The sequence below is a fragment of the Meles meles genome, chromosome 12 (assembly GCF_922984935.1).
Source record: "Meles meles chromosome 12, mMelMel3.1 paternal haplotype, whole genome shotgun sequence".
NCBI classification, from domain to species: Eukaryota; Metazoa; Chordata; class Mammalia; order Carnivora; family Mustelidae; genus Meles; species Meles meles.
The window spans coordinates 8085310-8107239 of NC_060077.1; the positions used below are offsets into that span (position 1 = coordinate 8085310).

At 44.8% G+C, this 21930-nt stretch overlaps 1 long non-coding RNA gene across 2 annotated transcripts in view; it reads left to right on the forward strand.

The window, feature by feature from the left end:
- The first annotated feature begins 4897 nt into the window (after nucleotides 1–4897).
- LOC123953824 overlaps nucleotides 4898–21930 on the forward strand; it is a 108283-nt gene continuing 91250 nt past the window's right edge. For both annotated transcript variants that reach the window (XR_006820984.1, XR_006820985.1), the window contains exon 1: nucleotides 4898–5088. This is a non-coding gene — a long non-coding RNA (uncharacterized LOC123953824). The remainder of the gene's footprint in view (nucleotides 5089–21930) is intronic.

Here is a 21930-nt window from a genome sequence, read left to right on the forward strand (position 1 = left end):
TCAATTTATAATCTTCAGCAGAACTGTTTTAGTGATGACTTGGAGTCTAACCAGTTAACCCATTTGGCAGCCCATGGTCCTGCTATGATTTTGGGCCTGGTTAATTAGGTAGATGAGATCTGGCCCAGTGATGGCTGGTGGTGGTACTGCTGCAATTTGTTTTGGGCTTCCCAGAGTTGTTCCCCGCCCCCCCCACCCCTAAAATAACCCCTCTATTCACTCATCTTGGCTCTGTCATTTTGGTGAACATTCTATGCCACACCCGTGGACACTCTCTTGGGAGTTTAAATCTTGAGAGGCAGGATTCAAGGACTGGGGGAAAAAAAGCATACTTAGAACACATTAATTTCGGTGGCAGTGTCTAGACAAACCCGTCCACCTAGTAGGTACCTGTGCTTAAGGCCATCAGGAAATTCCTGGTTCCTGAACGTTCCCTTCAATCCTCTTGTGTTCTCCCATATTCTTTCAATGGAGTCTTTTTGGGCTTATATTACTCAGAGTCAGCTTCTGCTGCTTGCTCAAATAGTCTTACCTGGTCCAGTTGTCAGACCAGCTTCCCAGTTCCAGTTGATTGATAGTGGCTAGATGGAATGCTGTGTTAAGACTCAGAGGATTCATCTAAGAACTGCGGAAATAGTATAGCACTCAGCAATGTCTGCTGAAGGTAAGTGTGGAGGGATTAGAAAAGGGGTAAAATATTATTAGTGTCAAAGAGCCTAAAGACAGGGACAGGGACCCTAGAGCCAATGTGCCTGAGTTCACATCCCAGTTCTCCCTGTGTGATCTTGGACGAATCATTTAACCCCTTGTACCTTAGTTTCCTCTACCCTACAGTGAGGATATCAGTTCCCCTTCCTCTAGGGTTACTATGATAATGAAGTAGGTTAATAACAAGTAAGGGACTTAAAACCGTATTGGGGACACAGTAGGGAATAAATAAAGTGTTATTTGGCCCTACTGGTGTTGTGTTATTGTTATATTTGGGGCACAGATATGAGAGTTGAGCAGTGAATAAATGCCTGAATTCACAAAAGGACAGTTAAGTTGCTGTTTTGAGGTAAAACGAATCTAGAACATTCCACAGGTTAAGAGTCTATGACCATTGCCATTATTTTATTGATTTAGTTTTTTGAAGTTCTCTCTACTAGATGCCTCTATTCCATTTGGGTCGAATTTACCTTTCCTCGGTTTTCTATAGGAGGTTAAACCACATGATCAAATTCTCTCGCGCCCCATCCCCCACTGCTGTATTTAAGCCAACTTTCCTTCTTGACATCTTCTCATTATTTTTTCTTTAAATAGGTCATTTCGAAAGTATTTACTTCTAGTTGATTCCTCTCGCCCCTTGTTAATATGTGCTGCTTTTGTTATTGTGATAATCCATTTCAGTCCTCTTTCTAGAGCAAAAGCAGGAAAGGAGTTTACAAAACAATCTCTTGAAAGTTTCATTCGCTTAATTCTTGATAGGATGCTCCTTTAACAAATTTTAATCCTGACCCGGGAAATACTCTCTATATATGTTGAATACATATAGTATCTCTCTATTATTTATGCATCCCCTTTTCATGACAGCAGCTAATGTTTATCTCTCTCTTCTTATTTGTCAACCACTGTGCTGACCACTCTACATATATTTTCTCACTGGAACATCCCAAAAACCCAAAAAAGAGATTTTTTGAAAGTAACACTCTTTCCCTGCCCCCCACCCCATCTCACGTAAGGAAACTGAGGCACAGAGCAGTGCAGCCATCCTATTGCTGACTTTGGACAGAGCTGCAATTTGGACCCTGGCCTCCTTGATGGACAAAGAAAGAAAATAAAAACCATGTGAAATTCAGCCATCTTTGGAGTAAGTTGAAGAATACATATTTTGGCCCAGGGACTTCATAACCATGGCTGATGATTACTGGGGGCCTAGTCGGTGCCTGGCACCACGTTAGCTTCACCCCCATTTAATCCACATGGTGACTGTCGCAGGTCAGTGCTCTTGTTGTCCCCACTGTACACACATGGAAGCAGAAATTTCAAGTCTCTTTTTGGGGTCCTCAGAACTAATACTCTGGTTGGAGACAAGACTTCAGGGGCAAGGGTTTATTAGGGAAGTTCATTAGGGAAGGTTTATTAGATGGAGCACTGGGTCGTGAGTACAGGAGACAGAAGAGAAGGCAATGTATGCAGTAAAGCAGGTCACCTCTGTGGGCAACAAGGGCTCTATCCAATCCCCCAGGAGCCACCCCAATGTGTGGGGGCCGTAATTCAGACCGCCTCGCATCGGAGTCCAGACAGAGCCCTCAGGCTGAGTCCAGCGGACTGCTTACTGAAAGGATAGAGGCCAAGGACAGGTGGGGAGGGCTGACAGCACCTGCCATGCTCCAAGAAGTTCACTTCCTTACTCAGACCCCCACAGCTACCACCTGCAACCAGGTTAAAGAGCCAAGTCCCTGCTTGTTGAAATAATCCTAGGGAACCGTCATGGCCTTCCTCTCTCCCCGGGCTTCCTTGTTTTTCAACCCACTGTCTCCCCTCCACCGTGCCCAGGGTCCAGTCTGTGGTCCCTGGCAGCTCCAGGAGTCCACGAAGGCCCCAGCTTCCCAGAAGTCGGTCATAAGACGCAACGGTGTTACCATGTTTTTCCTTTACCAATTTGAGGGACTTGTCTGAGACGCCGGCTCCTACTGATTTCTGATTCAAAAGGGATCACGCTGCTGTTGCCTCCCTTCTCCCGAAGGCTGGCCCATTACTATTAGTACGAGTATTGATTTTTAAAAATGAGCCGGTTACTGAACCTGTCTAAGAACTATTGAACGTTCCATGTTTAAATATTTACTCTGCGCGATCCCAGCCTGTTGGTCCTTCCTTGTTTCTGATGTTGGATGGCTCGTTCCTTCTTGCAACTTCTATCTCTGCAGCTCCCTGAAGGGAACACTTGAAACCTTGCAACATTAGTGGACATGTGTCGGGAAGTGGGTGTCCAGCAAAGGTGATATTCACGCATGACTGAGATTTAACATGGAATCTGGGCACCCGGCACACCCCGGCTCTTGTGGGGTAACCTTGATACCCTGTTTCACACACGGCAGCCGCCATTTGCTCACCAAGCCCGGCATAAAAGTCCGTGTAGGGAAGGCGTTGCCTATTTGGTTTGTCTGACAATCCATCATTTTAAATATTTCTTCCCATCCAGGATTGAAGATGTAAAACAGTTTCTCAAAAATTTAGGATGGGGGTCACAGATTCCTTTGAGAATGTGGTAGAAGGGGACGAGATTTCCCATGTGACAACATGCCTTCGCCTTCAGTTTCTGTCCTGGGGATGCCTGGGGATCCCGGTCAAGAATTCAGGAAAGCTATTTCTGGAAGCTTTGTCCCGTTGCTTACCAAACTTCTAATAGAAAATTATTTTCTTCCCATTTGTTTTCTAACACCTGAGCAGGGTAAAGGATATTGGTTAGCTGAACATTTTAGCTACTTAGGAATTTATGTTCTAAGTGCCAGCTTTGTGGGCTACCCAGCTACTTACAAGTTTACAAGTTTTACATGGACAGTAAAAATCCTGCCGTCCATTTGTAAGAAAACAGCCTTACTTTATATTCATAGGACAAACACACCAGTCCTGCCTCTGCTTTTATTTTATTGGAAATTTCTCTACCAAGGTGAGAAATGATCCATGTCAGTAATCAACACTTGCTCTGACATATTAATTAATCACCGCCACCCTGCCAAGCTCAGTGCATTAATTTATAGGGAACTAACTTTGCTATGGCCTCTACCCAGAAGTAGCTTTTGCTGACATTTAGTGTATCTTTTAGATAATTTTTTAAAAACGCATTTAAAATAAAATTTTATTTTGTATTCTGCCCTTTTCCCTAATGTTAGAAATATCTTTTGCATGTCAGTAAGAGCTTTTTATATCTCCTTAATTGCTCCTTACTTACTACTTATCATTTTCCTGTTAATGGACTTTTAAGATATTTCCAGTTTCTTAACACTGTAAGGGACATCTTTAAGCAGGAGTATTTGTGTGGGTTGATTTTGAAAATCCAGTTGTGGTTTTGAGTTCTTTCCTTCCTTCTGTCCGTCCTTCCTTCCTTCCTCCTCTTGTTTTCTTTTTGGTGAATCATAGGGAAGTAAATATATTTCAGGTCAAGACGAGTCTGAATTTAACCATATCTCTCTCCTGAGCCCATTTCTCAAAGCTGGTCGATTAGAAACATTTGACTTACCCTCTTTTCTCTGCCCAAGTAGGTTTTCACTTCCTTTTCAAAAACGGGGATGATATTTTGTAAAACATCTAAAGTATGGGCAATCTCATGCCGTCTGTCTGTGCAGAGAACTGATGAGCAGATTACCCTCCAAAGCAGAAAGTCTAAACATATTTGATGATTGGCTTTGGAATGTGTCCTACAAATAAGAAGAGCATGGATTGGTTTTAACCCATGGTGAACTGGCTTTTCATTCTCCAAGTATTTGCTGGCCCCTGATGGGTGAAGGATCAGAGAGAGAGAGAGTTGCTGTGCAGCTAAAGCAAAGCCACGTGGGTATTTGCTTAAAAACCCACCTGTGCTTGGCTACCATTGCGTAGTTTCCTGGAGTGCACTGGCTTCCTGTCAGCTAGTCCTTATCCTCCAGTGGACCAGGAGTTTCTAGAAGTCACTACTATACATCTGGGACGTAGGATCTCCAGGGCCTTACAGCAATACTTGGCCTGTGGTGGGCATTCAGGACATTGTGTTGAAAGGAAGCCAACAGGCGAGCACCCTGGCCGTGGACAAGCTTCCAAATAAACACCAGGGTAATGACCCCGGTCATAGGAGTCATCGTAGGCTGGTCGCCTTTTGGACTCCTTTTCCAAGTGTCATAAGGGAGGACCTTTTAGAACCATAGGACTTAATTGGAAATGACTCTGACGTGGCCTCTCCGGTCACGATGACGACCTTTGACTGACAAGGCTGAGGTGAGTTCTGTCATTACTTTTCGGTTGCTCTACTCCATACACGAATTCTTGGCCCACCTGGGCGAGGTGGATTCCTGCCTGATCTAGGAGGCCCCGCCTCGTCGAAAACACCAGGGCTCCCTCCCCAGCTGTGAGGTGAGCTGTGTGATGCTGGGCAGGACAGGTCTGACAAGAGCGCCCCTGCCTCTTCTCCAACTGTTTTTCTTTCTCTGTGAAGCCCGCCACCGAATGTCACAGACGGGATAGAAGGGTCTGGATGGAACCCTTCCCTGCTAGGAGGGGACGCTCGTGGGTGTCCTCCTGCTGCTCCGAGAACATTGGTCTGGGTTACCTCTGCCTCTGAGGCCTGTCTCACTTCCTAGCTTGTTTTTACCTTCTGTACCTTCACAGGCTATGGAGGCCAAGCATTAATTTATGGTGCTGTGAAATGTGCTGGGTCTTATCAAAGGATTACAGGTTAATATGCTCCTGCCTCACCTCCCTTACCTTTGGTCCTGGAGGCCGTGTTTACCGTGCGGGTTTGAACTTGAGGGAGGGGGCTGAGTGAGGAAAAAGGCAATTAAAGGCTCCCAGTTGCCTGCTGACCTGTTTGGAGCAGGTAAGACTGGCCCAGGTGTGGACAGAGGGGCCCTTTCCCCACAGCCCTATCTCTGCAGGGAGATAAATTCACAGTTAATAAAGATAAGACCTGGACAAATGCTATGAGCTAGGACGGCATTGGCCGGCCCCGCCGATCAAAGCTGATGGTGACTAATTCTCTTAGTGGGAAATATTGAGGGTCAGAGAAGGTTGGCGTCACGAGGTTGGTGAGGAAAAGCCACCCCAGGCAGAAATGGCTTTGAACCTTGCCTCTGTCACTTAACGGCATCTCGAGCCAGTGTCTTTACTTCTTTAAGTCTTAACCTGCTGAAGTTCCATTCATTCATTCCTCTGACATACCGAACACTTCCTGGGTGCCCGAATCCAGGCTTGGCATAGAGGGCATGACGGAAAAATATCAGATGTGCTGGCCTGATGAAGCAATGTCTAACGAGGAAGAGAGAGGTTAACAAGACTTACAGCCCGCCCCACTCTTGTATTTGTCCGTTCAGTCCTCGTAACAGCTCTCTGACCCCGTATCGTCCCATTTTATGGACAGGGAAACTGAGGCATGGGTTCATTATGTAACTGACCCCAAACATCACAGCTGTGATCACAGTGGAAATTCACAAGCTCTTGGGAAACCACTAAGGTGGACGAGAGGACAGTTGTTACCCAGCTGCCTTTGGAAGTTTACCCGTTTGAGGGCTGTTGGCAGATTCGGTTGATCTGGGTGTGCACGCCCTCACTCCTCCGAAGTGAGGGGTCTGTGGATTGTCGCCACCTGGGAGCTGGTTAGGAGTTCAGAATCTCAGGCTCCGCCCCAGACCGACTGCATCAATCTTGCTTGACAAGGCCCCGGGGAATCTGGGTGCCCGCTGGAATTTGAGAAATGTTTGTTATATGGGCAAATTATCCTTTCAACAGTATAATTAAAATAACAACTAGAAAGAACCCATGGAAACCTAGCCCAGTTAGTGCCATTGTGTAACCTTGGAGTAATTGGGTCAGGAGGAACCTGAGAGGTCCTTGTAGGACAGAAGCCTGAGCATCCCTACGTGGGTTTGGCCCTCGTTTCTTTGGTCTCCCCTGGGATTCTGACGTCACTGCCATGTCTTCCCTAGAGTGGGCCCTGGGCCTCAAAACCTTCTTGGCATAGACTCTCCTGAGCAGCTTCTCAAGCAGGAAGATTCAGGGCCCAACTCACGGAGATGCTCATTCCACTGGTGTGGAGCAGGGTATAGGACTCTGCATATTTAATAAGCACCCCTCCCCCAACTAGATTCCGATGCCAAGGGCTTGAGAAACACAAACCGGAGCCTTGTGCCTTTTTGTTGCATGCCTGAGCAGAGAGATTGACCTGTAGATCACACTCTGTTGTGGGTGTAGGTAGGGTTAGGGTCAGTTCCTGGTCTAACTCTGCCTCATTTTTTTCTACCCTCAAGGAAGCACCCCAAATGCAATCGAGAGTCATGTTATTGTTTGAGAACCATAGAGCTTTTCAGAACATTATATAAAGGATCACTCAGTTCAGTCAGAAACCCTGCAGTGGCTTCCCATTCACTTATGCTAAAATCCCACTCCTTACTGTGGCCTGTAAGACCTTATGTGATCTGTCCCTAGCTCCCTCTTTGACCTCATTCTCTACAGGAGCCTCTCTGACTTCTGTCACTGTTAGCCTAACTGGCCACCTTGCTACTCCTCAGACCTACCAAGCCGGTTCCTACCACAGGGTGACCATAGGATCTCCCCAAGGGCTTCGTAGGCCCATCTGGGTTCAAATGGCACCTCCCTCAGAAGCCATCACTGGCCTACATTTTATCATCTTCATAGCCCTCATTACTATCAGGAATGATGATACGTCTCTCCATTAGGCATTTCCATCTTCGGATCATTCTCATCTGCACCCCCAAGGCAGGGAAGAGAGCCCAGCACATAGGAGATACTCAGTGACTATTTGTTGGATGAACGAAGAAATGCAGGAACCTTGAGCATGTTTCTGTGAGGGGAGCCTACATGCCTCAGAGGGCTGGATGGGATGGAAGCCCACCCTTGCCAGCTGACTTGGTTTCCAGTTGCTGTTTTCGCCACTGGCCACCATGCGGTGGCTTGGAATGACCCAAGTCTCCTCTCTTACAGTTCTAGAGATGAGAATTTCCAAAACTGTGGTGTCTGCAGTGCTCTACTCTTTCCACGGGCTCTGGGGACGATCTGTTTCCTTGCCTTTTCTAGCTTCAGAGGCTGCTCGCCTTCCCAGGCTCATGGAGCCCTTCCATTCTCCCAGTCCAGAGCTCTGCTTGCTGGGTCCTCCTCTTGGACCTGGACTCTGCTGCCCTCTCATAAGGATCTTGTGATTACACTGCACTCACCCAGAGAATCCATCGTAGTCTCTCCATTCGGAGGTTTTTTTCAATTAATGTGAATTAACTGATAGTTCCTTTTGTCATGAGAGGTAACACATTGACAGTTTCCAGGGATTCTGGGGGTTCGACTGGACATCTTTGGTGGGGGGCATTATTCTGACTTCCGCACCACCCCAAAGAGATGACTCAGGCATTCTTGGGGCTGCTGTCTACTGTCTAGACCTCCTGTTGCTCACCCATCCCCAGGCTTCTTTCTTTCTTCCCGTGACGTGCCCTTCTGGGTTCCCTCCATTTGATTTATTCCAAGATGTCTTCCTGCCACCTTCACCATCTTACTTGGTACTTGAGATTCTCAGACAGTTCATGCTGGAGACATATTCATTTTTATCATCCATTTTTTTTTTTTTAACCATAGGACAGGGTTCCCCAGCATTTAAGATGTTCGTAGTCATCATTATCCATCTTTGACTTGCCACCCTAACACTGGTAGAATCGATGAGTATCACAGGAGCCACACTATTTCTTTCTAAGAGAGCCCAAATGAATTTTTTTCAGAGAAATGTTGTTTGTGTAACTTCTGCACCACTCATGGGGACCTGTGGATCCTCTCAGGAGGGTCACCAAACCAGACCAGGGTCTTGGAACATCAGAGAATAAACACAAAATCAATTCTTCACACTCATTACCTGAATAGATGGTTCCTTTCGTCCCCATCTCATAAGATGCCTCCCCAGAAGGGAACAGGAAGTGGTTTGAGAAAATAAACCCAGCTCAGGGGTCCCGTGACTGGCCCATCCCAATGCCAGGGAGTAGTAAGCTGGCTTATGAGAAACATGTCTTGGTGAGAACCATTTTCTGTGGAGTCCAATGGGGCAAACTATAGTCCCGACTGGCTTCAGTGAAGAGCTTAGAACTAAGTACTGACACTAAAACCGTGCTCTTAATACCCTCCAGTTCCAAAGTTCTAGAACCTTCCCTACCTCAGGCACAGGCTTTTGAAAGGCCAGGTGGGATTCGTGGACAAGAGGTTAATCCTTATTGCTCTCAGATCATCTCTCCTCAGATCTCTTCATAATTCGTGAGATACCTGGCTCCCGAGGACGGTGTCAAAGAGGGTGTGGCGCCCGTCTCCAGGCGTCCTGTCTCTTGCTCACAGCGCTATTATGCTCTGATTAGTATTAATAATTGATTTATACAGCACCTTTTACAATCCTGCAAGTGCTCTCTACAATCGGTCCCTGTGTGGACACACGCATCACTTCACTTCACCTTCAGATGATAAGCAACCTCCCCATGGGGTGGGAGGTGGCGGCAGGCGCCAGTAACCCTGGTGGCGCCAATGACTTGACAAGGAGACAGTTTGATGCAGGAAGTAGGGCAGTGTCTTATCTCCTCTGGCTGGGGTGGGGGAGTGGGTGGAGGTGATTCTGGGCCTGTTATTAATTAGTGGAAGGATTCAACCCCCAAGAGGCCCAGGTGAGGGAAGTATCTTCTTGGCCATGGGATAGGGTCCATTTCCCTGAGTGACCCCATTATATAGATGAACAAAAAACAACCAAAAAAAATGAGGTGCTGATGGAATAAGAGAATGCCATGGCAGAGTTGGAGAAAAACCAAGGCACTCGTGAATTCTCTTAGCATTTTATATGGGGCTGTGTGCCTTGGTTTCCTATGCCGAGGCGAAGGAGAAGGTGGAGGTGGTCATCCAAGGCTCAGGCCATTGGCCGCCATATTTTGTGGAGCTTACGACGCTCATATGGTATGTTTTGAGGCATCCTAAGCTAGTGTTTGGAGGGAGCTGAGGTCTTGCAGGGCCTCTGTGGAGATCATTTTGATATAATTCTGCCTGCATGAAGTCATTTAAGATCTTTGCTTGTATTTTGAGAATCTCTGCTTCATGCCTTTGAAGAACATGGGTTCTGGAATACGTCGATTTTCTGGGTGACCGCGGGAAAGTCACAGTACTTCCTTCAGGTTTCTCATCTGGAAAATAGGGATACTAAGCGTCCCCACTTCCCAGCAGTGAATCCCACTGCAGGGTACACGGTAAGCGCTCTGTAAAGCTAAGCTGTTTCTTATTTTATCTTCATGATGGTTATCAACATGTTTATCATCGTTCTCAAAGAGCAGTGCTCTCCTAGGAGAAATGACACATCCTGGTAGATCAAAAAGCAGTCCAGTTTCCCAGAAGGGAGGCATGAGACACTGAGCTCTATGGTTGTTCAGATACTGGTGCCATGCACTCCAGTGGGTCAATGGAGAGAACACAGACTCACCCAGGAGCAAAGGTCAAGCACATGACTGAGTCAGAGCTCTTGGGTGGCCAAGCAGAAAAACCCGGAGAACAAGAATAAAATAAGTCAGGCGATGGGGTGTGGACTGAGATGAGAGAGGAGGTAGGATGTGTAGAGAAACACCAACATTGGGATTTTCCAAGTCTGTTCTACCGAACACCAGTCCACTGGTTTGCGCTCCATGAGCAAAGACCACCATGGCCAAAGAAGTGGGGAGACGGCAGCATGTTCTTCCTCCTTCTGGGGGAAGCCACCAAGTTTATCCATGAAGCAAAAGCTCTGAGAAGTCCTGCAATAAGTTCACCAAATTCGGTATATCTCAAAACCTATTTGGTATATCCCACACCTATTTAACTCTTCGACACCTCCTTTTATCTGAATTTATTTCATAAAATAAGACATACTTTCTCTGAATATAGTTTGGGAGAGATTTAAATGAAGAGAATTTGGAACAATTGTATTCTCCAATGTTGGGGGGGGGACGATTTTGTTTCTTGTGTCTGTGTTAGCTAAATATCATTTAAAAAAAAAACAACTTGTGCCTGGAGGCATTAGTATGAGACTTCTGTCGCTGTTTTACATGACTCTCTTGAAGGACGAGGAATGAGAAAGCTCAGTGTTCCCATTATGTGCTCATGTCAGTGCTATTCATTACAGGGTCTCTATGGCAGTGACAACTGTCATCCATGACCACCGTTTATGAAGTCCTCTCTATGTGCCCTTCTCCTCACTGAAAGTAGGGGGCATATGTGATCTATTTAGTCCTCAAAAGAGGAAACTGAGACTCTGAGGCGAGGGGTTGGTAGTTTTCCCAAAGCCTTATCACTAGAAAGTAGCCAAGACAACACTTGAATCCAGGACCAACCCTCAGAACAAGGGGAGGGCAATCACGTGGCCACCCCTCTCGGACGTGCTAGTCTGTCTTTCCCAGTTGCTTCCAGATCCTCCTGGGGAGACTCAGGGATCACAGCCCTGTGTCATAGGAAGATGAGGCCCAGATCCTCAAAAATCTTCCCAGTCCTCCTGCTTAGAAGCCTATGGAGTGGCAGAAAGACCCACATGGCTCAGGGACCACTAAGAGTGGCTGGAAGTGGGTCTCACCCGAGCCTGCTCTGTCCCATGGACCTTGTCCTCCACGTGCCAGACCCAGCGGAGTGCTGTCCAGGCTGTCAGAGGCTCACACGTGTGCACACACACAGAGACTTTACATACATGCTATAAGGTCTGTGAAGGCCCAGGATGGGGACTGGCTCTTCTGTTTGCCTGGAACTGTCCTGGTTTGGGCATTGGAAGTCCAGCTGGCTGTCCTGGAAATTCCCCCAGGCCCTCCAGACCAGGGACAGCTGATCACCCTAAGAAAGTCCTTTCGGCCATGTCGAGGTTGACAGGTAAGGCCTGTCTCATGGCCGGGGGCCTTGAAAGCAACGAGCGCAAGAGGAAAACGCAGTACAGGGGAGAAAGGCCAATTTGACTATTGAAAAAAAATAACAGAGATAGCCCTCGATCGAAAGACAAAATAGCTATCACTTGAGAGTGTTTGCCAGGCTCCTGGCTGGGCCCTTGGCATAGAGCCCTTCACTGAACTTGAACTACAACCCCATGAGGTAGGAGCTACTTTTATGCATAGTTGGGCAGATGAGGAAGCTGAGTTAGGTGAGTTAGAGGCCTGGCCCAAGGTGACAGGTGGGAGGCGACTGCTGCAGGCAGCTGGGCCTCAGGGGACCCGCGAGCAGGCCCCTGCACCACCTACTTAGCCATCCTGTCCCCTGGGCTGGTCATGAGTGCGTTGAGAAATGGACCTTTTCGGGTCCTGATCAGGCCAGAGTATAGGCATCCTGAGGGCGGTCCCTTGTTCAACCGTGTATCCTCAGACCACCTGGCCCAGGGCCTTCAGTGGGGTAGGTGTTCAATTCATGTTTGCTGAATTGGATTGAAGTGAAAAAAATCTGTGTGTTCTTTGCATCTAATAAAAAACATTCTGCAGAGAGCCTGAGCTGTTCACTAGAATAAAAGCTGTTTTAACAATGCCTGTCTCCCTGTTAGATTATAAGCTTTTATATTATAACACACACACACACACACACATATATATAGAGAGAGAGAGAAGTATAAGGTCTCGTACATATTATTATACATATATATTTATAAGGACAAATTCTTCCTATCTTATTCACCACCTCCCCTGGGTACTAGCACAGTGCCTGGTACATAGTGGGGCTCCATAAATATTTGTTGACTGAAAGAATAAATAAATACAGGCTGTCCAACAAGAAAACACCGAACAGAGAGAGCTGTGTTGCTCCTAAGGAAAGTTCTCCGCCCATTTTTTTTAAGGATTTATTTATTTATTTTAGAAAGAGAGCATGAGCGGGGGAGAAGGGGCAGAGGGAGAGGGAGGGAGAGACCAGCCAGCTTCCTCTGCTGAGCATGGAGCACAACATGGGGTTCGATCCCACGACCCGGAGATCATGCCTGGAGCTGAAACCAAGAGCGGGGTTCTCAACAGACTGAGCCACCCGGACGTCCCTCTCCAACCACTTTTAAAACAACCAGTGGATCTTGTGTGAGTCCAGTAATTTCTGCATCCTGGGTCGGGCTGACTCAGCTATCAAGATGTTGTCTCTGAGTTCTCACAACAGAAAAAAAAAACAAAACTGAAAAATGAGGATTCCCTTTCCTCCTTTTCTTTAAGCCAGAATCACTGGTAACCTTCCCAGTTGGGGCCAATGGGAAAATGGCGGTGGGCAGACTCACGGGGCTGCAGCATTGAGTCACAGAGGATATCTGTCCATGAAGAAGCCATCAAGTGATAATAGCAAAAAAAGAAAAAAAAAGTGATAATAGCAGATACGTGTACAGTACTTTTCTGTGTGTTTGTCATGCCATGCAGATGATATATATAATTAATGTAATTATACTCCGTAACAACTCTGTATTGGTAACATTTCAGACCCAATTGACAGATAAGGAAATGAAGGTCCAAGAGTTTACACAACTTGGCCAAGGTCACAGAGTTTCTATATCTTGCTTGAGTCCTTGGTCTAAGCACCTGCGAGGCATTTCCGACTACCTGAAAAACCAAGGATAAAGAGTATAGGCATTTCCATGACACTTACTGTGTGGTGTTTGTTGTGTAAGGGGCTGCCACTCCCAAGAATCAAGGCCCACAAGAATATTAACATTAAATAACAAAAATTCATATTAAATATTAATAACAGTCATATAATTCATTACATTAATGGATAGATCACCTTAGTAATGATGACAGTTACAATGATATGATGGTAAGAATTATTTCATTAATTCATATAACGAATATGCTTGGTGACATGGAATATTTTAGAAAATATTAATAATAATCAGTACTCATAGCCACCATGGTCGGGCACTCGCTAGATGGACATTTCTGGGTTTTTGCAAGATGGTTTTAATTTATATATCTTGTTTCAATTTTTTTTACAACCTTTGCTTTATTGAGGTATAATTAAATGAAACTGTAAGATATGTAAAGTGTACATCGTGGAGATTTGATGATATTTATGTACATTGTAGAAAGGTCCTCTCCATTAGCTGATTGACACGTCCAAAATCTCATACAGTTACCTTCTCACCTTTTTGGTGAGAACATACATGTCCCCCTCTCTGAGCAAATCTCAGCCGTGCAATACCATGTTATCAACTGTAATCATTGTTTTGCAACAGATCTTCAGAACTTATTCCTCTTAGAGCTGAAAGCTTGTAGCTTTTTACCGTCTCCCCCAACCCATGTCCTCCCCACCCCAGTCCCTGACAGCCCCCAGTCTACTCTCTCTTCTTCTACATATAAGTGATACCACCCAGTATTTGTCTTTCTCTGCCTGGCTTATTTCACTTAGCACAACATCCTCAAGGGCCATCCATGTTTTCAGAGCATCAGTCTTTCCTTCTTTCTCATGACTGAATAAAATTCCAGTATGGAAAGGGATGAGTGTTTGAGCTTAACCAGGGAACATCTCCCTTCCCACCCAATCCCTGCTTTTTTTGGCAGTGGCACCTTATTCGTGGAGAACACTGTTGTGGTCATTTGTTCACCAATACGTGTCCTCTACCCGATGGTGAATTTTCTGCACCTTCCCTGCCTCTTCATGGTCGGCAAAGCTCGGACATCTGGGTCGGTCAACTTTGGTGAATGCAGTGAACGAGGTTTCCCAGGCAAACCTAAACAGAGGCAAAGCTGCAGAATCCTGGAGGCAGAAACCACATAGAAGAGCGTTTTTCCCTCTCTGTACCCTCTCCGCCCCATTGGGCATTTGGCAGCTGTCACATGGTCAAATTATAAGCCTGCTTGCCATCAGTCTCTGTGAATGTGGGTGCCCCCAGGATGTGACAACCCCTGGAGATCATTGTCAGACCCATTTTAGCTTTTCTTTCTAAATTCCCAGACTTCGTCTTTTTGGGTTGTCTCCAGAACCTTCCCAAGGGGAATTTTCCTTGCTCTTGTAAACTGGAGATTTATGTCCCGCATGTGGACTTTTCCCAGCCTAGCTGGTTCTCAGTTGTGGGTGTTTTCCTTCAGGCAGAAGTGTGCAAAGCAGAGGACGTTGGAGAAACTGCTTTGTAGTGAGATTCTTGGACTAGTTCTTACCTGCGAGGGGTAATTTGCAAGGAAGCGCGGTGTGGGGGAAAAGATGTTGGTTTCTGGAATCAGAAAAACATGTGGGTTTGTCTCTCGAAGCCCTATGACTTCGGGCAAGTCTTCTGCCCTTTCCCTATCTCCCCCATGACCTTATCTACCAAAGAGGAAGATTGGTATCTATCTTGTAGGACAGAGAGGAAAGTCATTATTATGCATGGCCTTCTCTTCAAACCCTGCTCCTGATCCTCGTTGTTCTGCTTTTCACCTCCCGACCAGCTTTGCACGACCGCCATTATGTCCGTCCCCTGTTGACCCTGTTTTTGGACCCATCCGTCCTTCCAGCTGTGTCCGTTTGTTTAACTTTACCTTGCTCCTTTCATCCACTTGCTTGATACCCTGCATACCTCATTTCTCCTTTTGGATCTATTTTTTTTTTCTCCTCTTAAATCTTAAGCTCTGTCTATTTTTGAAAGAAAAATCTCATTTTGTAACCATGGACATTAGCGGGCTTAATTAAAACCCAGTGAGTTGAATTGATCCAGCTGTTGGAGCCAAGACTTCTGCTGGAGAGCAGATTGCGACGTATATTTCGGCCACGCTTCCCCTCTACTTGGCATGACTTTGATGGTTGGAATAATGTGAAACACAGCGTGTGTCACTGAATGTCAGCCGTAAATGGGTCTTGTTGATTCACACTTAATAGCTTTCAATGAAAGCAGTCAGAAAAAGAACATCAAAACAAACCCAGCAAATGCAAAAGAAAAGAAGGGGTTGATAGGAAATCAGAAAATCAGGACTGAAAACAACCTCAATTTGGTAAGTTACACGTAAGAGGCTGTTCTTTGAGAAACAAACATATTTTACACTTGATCTTCGCTGAAAGGCTGAGAAGCGATCAAACAAACACATTTTAAAAGGGCAAGATGTTGAGAAGTTTCAAGGAGAAAAAAACCAGGAGGAAGCATAAACATTCCAAGTCTGCAATGAAAAGCAGGATACGAAGTTAGGAAGGGGATATTTAAAGTTATGAGAGAGTACTATATGTACCTGTGGATCATGACTTCTCAGCCTCGGCCCTACTGACACGTGGGCTGGAGAATTCTGTGGTGGGGGACTGTCCTGTGCATTGTAAAGGGCTGAGCAGTGTCCCTCGTCTCTACCCTTAGATGCCAGTAACACCTCTTCCCCCAAGTCATTTTTTTTAAAAGACTTTATTTCTTTATTTGAGAGAGAACACAAGCAGGGGGAGGGGCAGAAGGAGAGGAAGAGCAGACTCCCCGCTGAGCAGGGATCCTGACATGGCCCTCAACCTCAGGTCCCGGAGATTATGACCTGAGATGCCTAACTGAACCACCCAGGAGCCCCATCTCCCCCCAAGTTATGACAACAAAAAATGTCTCCAGAAATTGCTAAATGTCCCCTAGGGGCAAAATCATCCCCCCCCCAATATACCCGGTTAAGAACCCCTATTCTAAATTAATCACTTGGAAAAATCTCAATGACATGGAAGATATTATAGGGAAACATTAATGAGTTTACTGAAAAATTAATATGTGTCTTTATGTGTGGATATATCTTTATACATGTATAAACACCAGGGAGAACATTTACAAAGTTGTCAACGTGTCACCTCTCAAAAACAAAATCCCAGGTCAAAACTGTATCAGTGAGTCATATTCCAGGCTCAAGAGATAACACATTATCACCCTCTACGCCCTGCCAAGGTCTGCGTGGTTTCCTGGGAGATGAGACTTTCAGTACTAAAACCTGGAGAATCTCAACAAACCAGGACACGTTGGTCATTCTAACACTTTCCCGTGAGTAATGGGAGAGGATAAGCCAACGTAGCACTAAAAAGAGAACTTAGAGGCCACTCCCATTTGTGAATATAAATGAGAAGCCAGTAAACAAAGAAACATTAATGCGGAAGCACGTACTATATAAAAGGCGTATGTTTGTTTAAGAAGCTTTGTTCACAAAAAAAAAAGAAGATTTGTTCACATAAAATCATTGGTGAGGTCTTACTTTGTGGCAGCAAATTGGTATGGGCAGGGCCTTCTTCTGGGCATCTCTAAATCCCCATATCCCCTTCTTCCTCTCCTCCTTCCCTAAACCCATTCCTACACATTCCCTGAGGGGCTCCATGGGAACTCCCCCTCCCCCGCCCAGTGCTCTCTAGAGCACTGTACAAAATCCTATAGTATAAGAAGAAACACCCTAGTGAAGTCGGGTCTATATACAAAATATAAGTTCAACAAGATTAGTTTGATGTAAATCAAAAAGGTATTTGATAAACTCAAGATCTATGTGATTTAAAACAGGAACAACAATCAAGCCTTCATTAAACTAGACGTATGCTCCTCTCACATACTGATGACTATCTTTTCAAGATCGCTAGCAACATCATTCATAGTGGAGGACTTCCCGTTAAAGTCAGGAACAAGGAGTCCTATGACAACCCTTAATTTAATAATTTTTAAGGAGTTCTAGCCAATGCAATAAAGCAGGAGAAAAAAAAAAAAACAGATGAAATGAAGATAAACTAGAAAGAGAGGGATAAAAACATAATTATTTGCAGATGAGCTGATTAAATCAAAGGAAAATTTTAAGAGAGAGTTTAGAAATGAATCAAAACCTTCTCTGGTTTTTAAAAGAAACGTAATGAAATTCCCAAAAGGACTTTTAAAGGAACTCCTTAAAATTAGGTGAAAATGATCTTCAAGTTAAAATTAAGTGAGAGTTGGGGTGCCTGGGTGGCTCAGTCGGTTAAGCTTCTGCCTTTGGCTCAGGTCATGATCCTGGGGTCCTGGGATCGAGTCCTGCATTGGGCTTCCGGCTCGGTGAGCCTGCTTCTCCCTCTGCCTGCTGCTTCTCCCTGCTGTGCTCCCTCTCTCTGTCAAATAAATAAAATCTTAAAAAAAAAATTTAAGTGTAGACATTTTCATCTGAAAAGGGAGGAATTACACTACCAAATGTCAAGCATGTCGCCAAGCTATAATGACTCAAGTAATATGGACCTAATAAAAAATAGACATCTAGATACATGGAATTAAATATAAAATCCCATCAGTACTTCCAAGCGTAGATAAGGATATAATCCATGATCAGGGTGGGAGTTCCAGTCAATGGAGAGATGATATTGGGGGAAGCATGATACTATGACACATGATAAACTCTTGGTCAAAATAAAGTCAAACTCTTAACTCTAGCCATGTGGCAAAATTAATGTAAGTGGGTTAAGAGTCACCTGTAAACAGTGAGGCTATAAAGGCGTTAGAGACATCAGTGAATTTTTATCTGAACGCGGTGTGGAGGAGCCTTTTTTAATCACAAAAGGGACAGCAAAGCTACATGTGATACATTCAACCAATAAAAACAAGAACCCCAAACCCCATACAAAATCCCAAAACCCAAAACCCCAAAACCCGCTTCCCCATTCCACAGGAAGCAGACTCTAGAAGAAAATGCATACATAGTGAAAGTAAAATGATTATTGGTTTTACTATGAAACATTTATTAATAGGATAATAAATTAATAAGAAGATAAATGTATGCATAGAACAGAACAGGCTGGGAACGGGCACAATCAGTTTCCAAGGAGGAACTCTAAATAGGGAGTTAAGCCATAAGAAGATATTTGACGGCATTATAATGTAATCAGTGTAAATTAAAACAACAAGCGACGGTGTTTTGCCTATCAGAGGAGAAAAATAATTTATAGTGACAATTATTGAGGAGGTAGGAAATACAGATAGTCAAAAATGTCACCAATATGTACATGGGAGCACGATCATAACAACGTGGTAGAGAAAAAGGAAATTGGTTCCTTAGCTGTAAATTCTTACGCAAAGCGTGGTAACGCTCTATTAAAGGGACAAGAACATACAGTGACTAAAACCATGGCCTCAAGGAATAGGAGGAAATAGAAATATTAGATAAACTAAAAAAATGTTCTAAAAGAATCTACAGTGTATATCTCTTTTGCCAAAAACCACACACACACACAAACACACACACACACACTCTCTCTCTCTCTCTGTCTCTCTCTCCAGGGAAAAGAGTGTAAACGTGGATAAATTTTGTGTCAGTGATTCTCTGATGACTTATTTTCTTCTTAGCACATTTCTGTATTTCCCAAATTCTTGTGTTATTTTTTCATGAGAAGAATGTGTGTCAAATATTTTTTATAATTAATTTTAATATATCTGATCAGGAAGCTGATGTCCTTTAAGCCGACCTCTTCATTTTTAATCCATCAGCATCTATCCATTTTCCTTCAGGACTTGTCCAACCTGTAGGTCAGGGATAGACTGCATTCACTGGGATGAGGAGGGTTCAGGGAAGTTTCCAACCACAGTGATTTCCCTGTGGGGGCTTGGCAGGGCATTTGGTGTGGATCAGTTTGAATTAAGTAATGCCTTTTCCTTTCCTCTGCAAAGTTAGATACTTCTGGACGGGTCAGCATTGCCTGAGCAAGGGTAGGTGCTCAATAAATCTTGCCTGACTTGATCTGAATCAAAGGCAGAGACACCATGAATAATTTTGTTCATTACATCAGGGTTTCTTCCCTGAAGAACACTAGAGACACAGATCTCTACAAGATTTGACTCACGGGTGTGACTGATTTTATTTCTGAAGTTACTATAGAACTGGGGATGTGGAGAATAAGAGATAGAGGCAGGGTTACTGAAAAGTATGTTAAAAAGTGGAATATAGAATGCAGAGGGGTACCTGGGTGGCTCAGTGGGTTAAGCCTCTGCCTTCGGCTCAGGTCATGATCTCGGGGTCCTGGGATCGGGTCCCTCATCGGGCTCTCTGCTCAGCAGGGAGCCTGCTTCCCCCTGCCTCTCTGCCTACTTGTGATCTTGGTCTGTCAAATAAATAAATAAGATATTAAAAAAATAATAAAATAAAATGCAGAAACCACACTGTTCTAAACATGCAACTGACCCTCAAACAACATGGGTTTGAACTGTACGAGTTTGAAGAACAGGGGTCCACTTACATGCAGATTTTTTTTCGTTTTAAATATAGTACAGGACTGTACATGTATTTTCTCTTCTTATGATTTTCTTAGTATCATTTTCTTTTCTCTGGCTAACCTTCTGCAAGAATGCAGTATAGCTTACAGATAACATACAAAAAAACATGTGAATCAACTGTTTGCATTATTGGTAAAGCTACTGGTCCATAGTAGGCTGTAATCATAGTTCAGTTTTGGGGGGGACTCAAAAGTGTGGGGGGTTAGTGTCCCGAACCCCCATATTATTGAAGAGCAGTATCTGTTTTCAGATTAGAGTAGCCATATTCTTGGAAGATAGACTCTTGACTGGTTGTTGGTCCAAGGAAGGCATTCATTCGCTCACTTACCATCTCAAGGCACTCATGAACTATGGGGGTCAGCCTCTGGTCCCCTGTCACTGTGAATAACACACAGACAACTGAAAAGTAATTCTCCAGTGGTTCAAGTTCTTTATTTGTACCTCCTGGATACTGTGAAATGGACATTAACCTATGAACCTGAACCATGGACGTTTTTCCTTTTTCCTGTTCTCCCTTCTTGTGATTCCGTGAACTAGAACCTGAAGTCTCAGTACGGTAACAGGTATTGGTAAGGAAAATAAACCAGATAAGTGAGCCAGAATTCTCCATAGTATGTAGGAAGAAAGACAGCTACCTACTGGGGTTAAATTCTACTGGAGGTCCTTCTGTACCTTCTTAGGAAATTCCCCCAAGTTAGATAATACCTCCCCCCACTCCCCTATTTGGCAGTTGAGGAGCTGGAAGCTTATGTCAGATTTGAATACGAACTTGGATAATTCAGCATGACGATGAACGTATTTCCCACTCAGCTTGGTTCAGCTCTGGTTCACAGTGGTTGCCTGGGTGTAATTATTAATCGTGGTTCTTTACACTCTTAACGGTGTTCTGGTTGCAGGTTTGAGTAATTCAGAAGCTCAAAGAGCTTCCTTCTGTCTTTTTCCCTTGCCAGCCTTTCTAGTTGGTTCTCCCTGTTGGTTCTGCTGTTCCAGGCCTCACTTTCTCAAACACCAATGGTTAAAGACAGAAAATGGTCTGTTTCTTTCTGTATCTCCTCAAAAGGACAAAGAAGCCTCTTCAAGTAGCCCCTGGTCACATGATCTGTCTTCAGTCAGTCACTAACAGGGAATAGAGGGGACATAATTAGCTTTGACCAATCGGGATTTTCTCAAACAATGTAGCGCTCTGGTAGAGGATGAAAGAAAACCTGGGGTCTTCCAGAATGAACTGGAAAGTAGCTATTTGAGGTCAGCAAGGAATAGTGGCTGCTCTAACTAGGGGTAGAAAGAGGTTGGCCAGTTTGAAGGACCATACCCTGCTATTCACACCACCCCAGGCTCCCTCTCTCAAGACTATGACCTCCAAAGGGGTTATGCCTGCAGGTCAGAGGTGGGAGTAGGGATCACTGCTGGAAGAAAGCCCAAACCCATAGCTATAACAATGTCAGACATCCTGTAGGATCTTACGAAGGCATTTGGGAAAGTCTTCACCGGGCATTGAGCTGAATTTTAAAGGATCAAGAGGAGTTTGCTCTGCATCTAGGGGCAAGGGACAGTGAAGGGCATCGCAGGGAGAGGGAAGCATGTGCAAATGGCCAGGGATGAGAAAGAGCATAGTGTGTTCAGGAAACTGCACGTAGCCCCATGGCTGGTGAGGTTCCACTGTGGTGGTGACCGGAAATAAGGTTAGGGAGTCAACAGGGCCGTGTCCCAAAGTGTAGGCATAACACACGGGGAGGACATTTTTTTCTTAGGGAGTCATTGATAGGTTTTAAACTTGGAAGTGGTCTTGCTATTGTTGCTCTAAGGAAATCTACTCACAGGGAGTAAAGACTTCCAGGGCAGATATTTTTATTTTTATTCAAGGATCTGGAAATCCCAGCTGGTGTGTTGTAGAGAGGTTACTTAGGGCCAGGAGTGAGGTGCACAGCTCTGAAAACGCTTACCCTTGAAGTTGGTCCTTGTTCCAGAAGAAACACATGTCTTTGTTCCGTCTAGGTATTGCTGATGCTTTGGGGCAGAACCTGCTTTATGTGCATCAACATTTGGGGCTCAAACTACACTGTGTTTCCCTGTGTGTCCAGGAG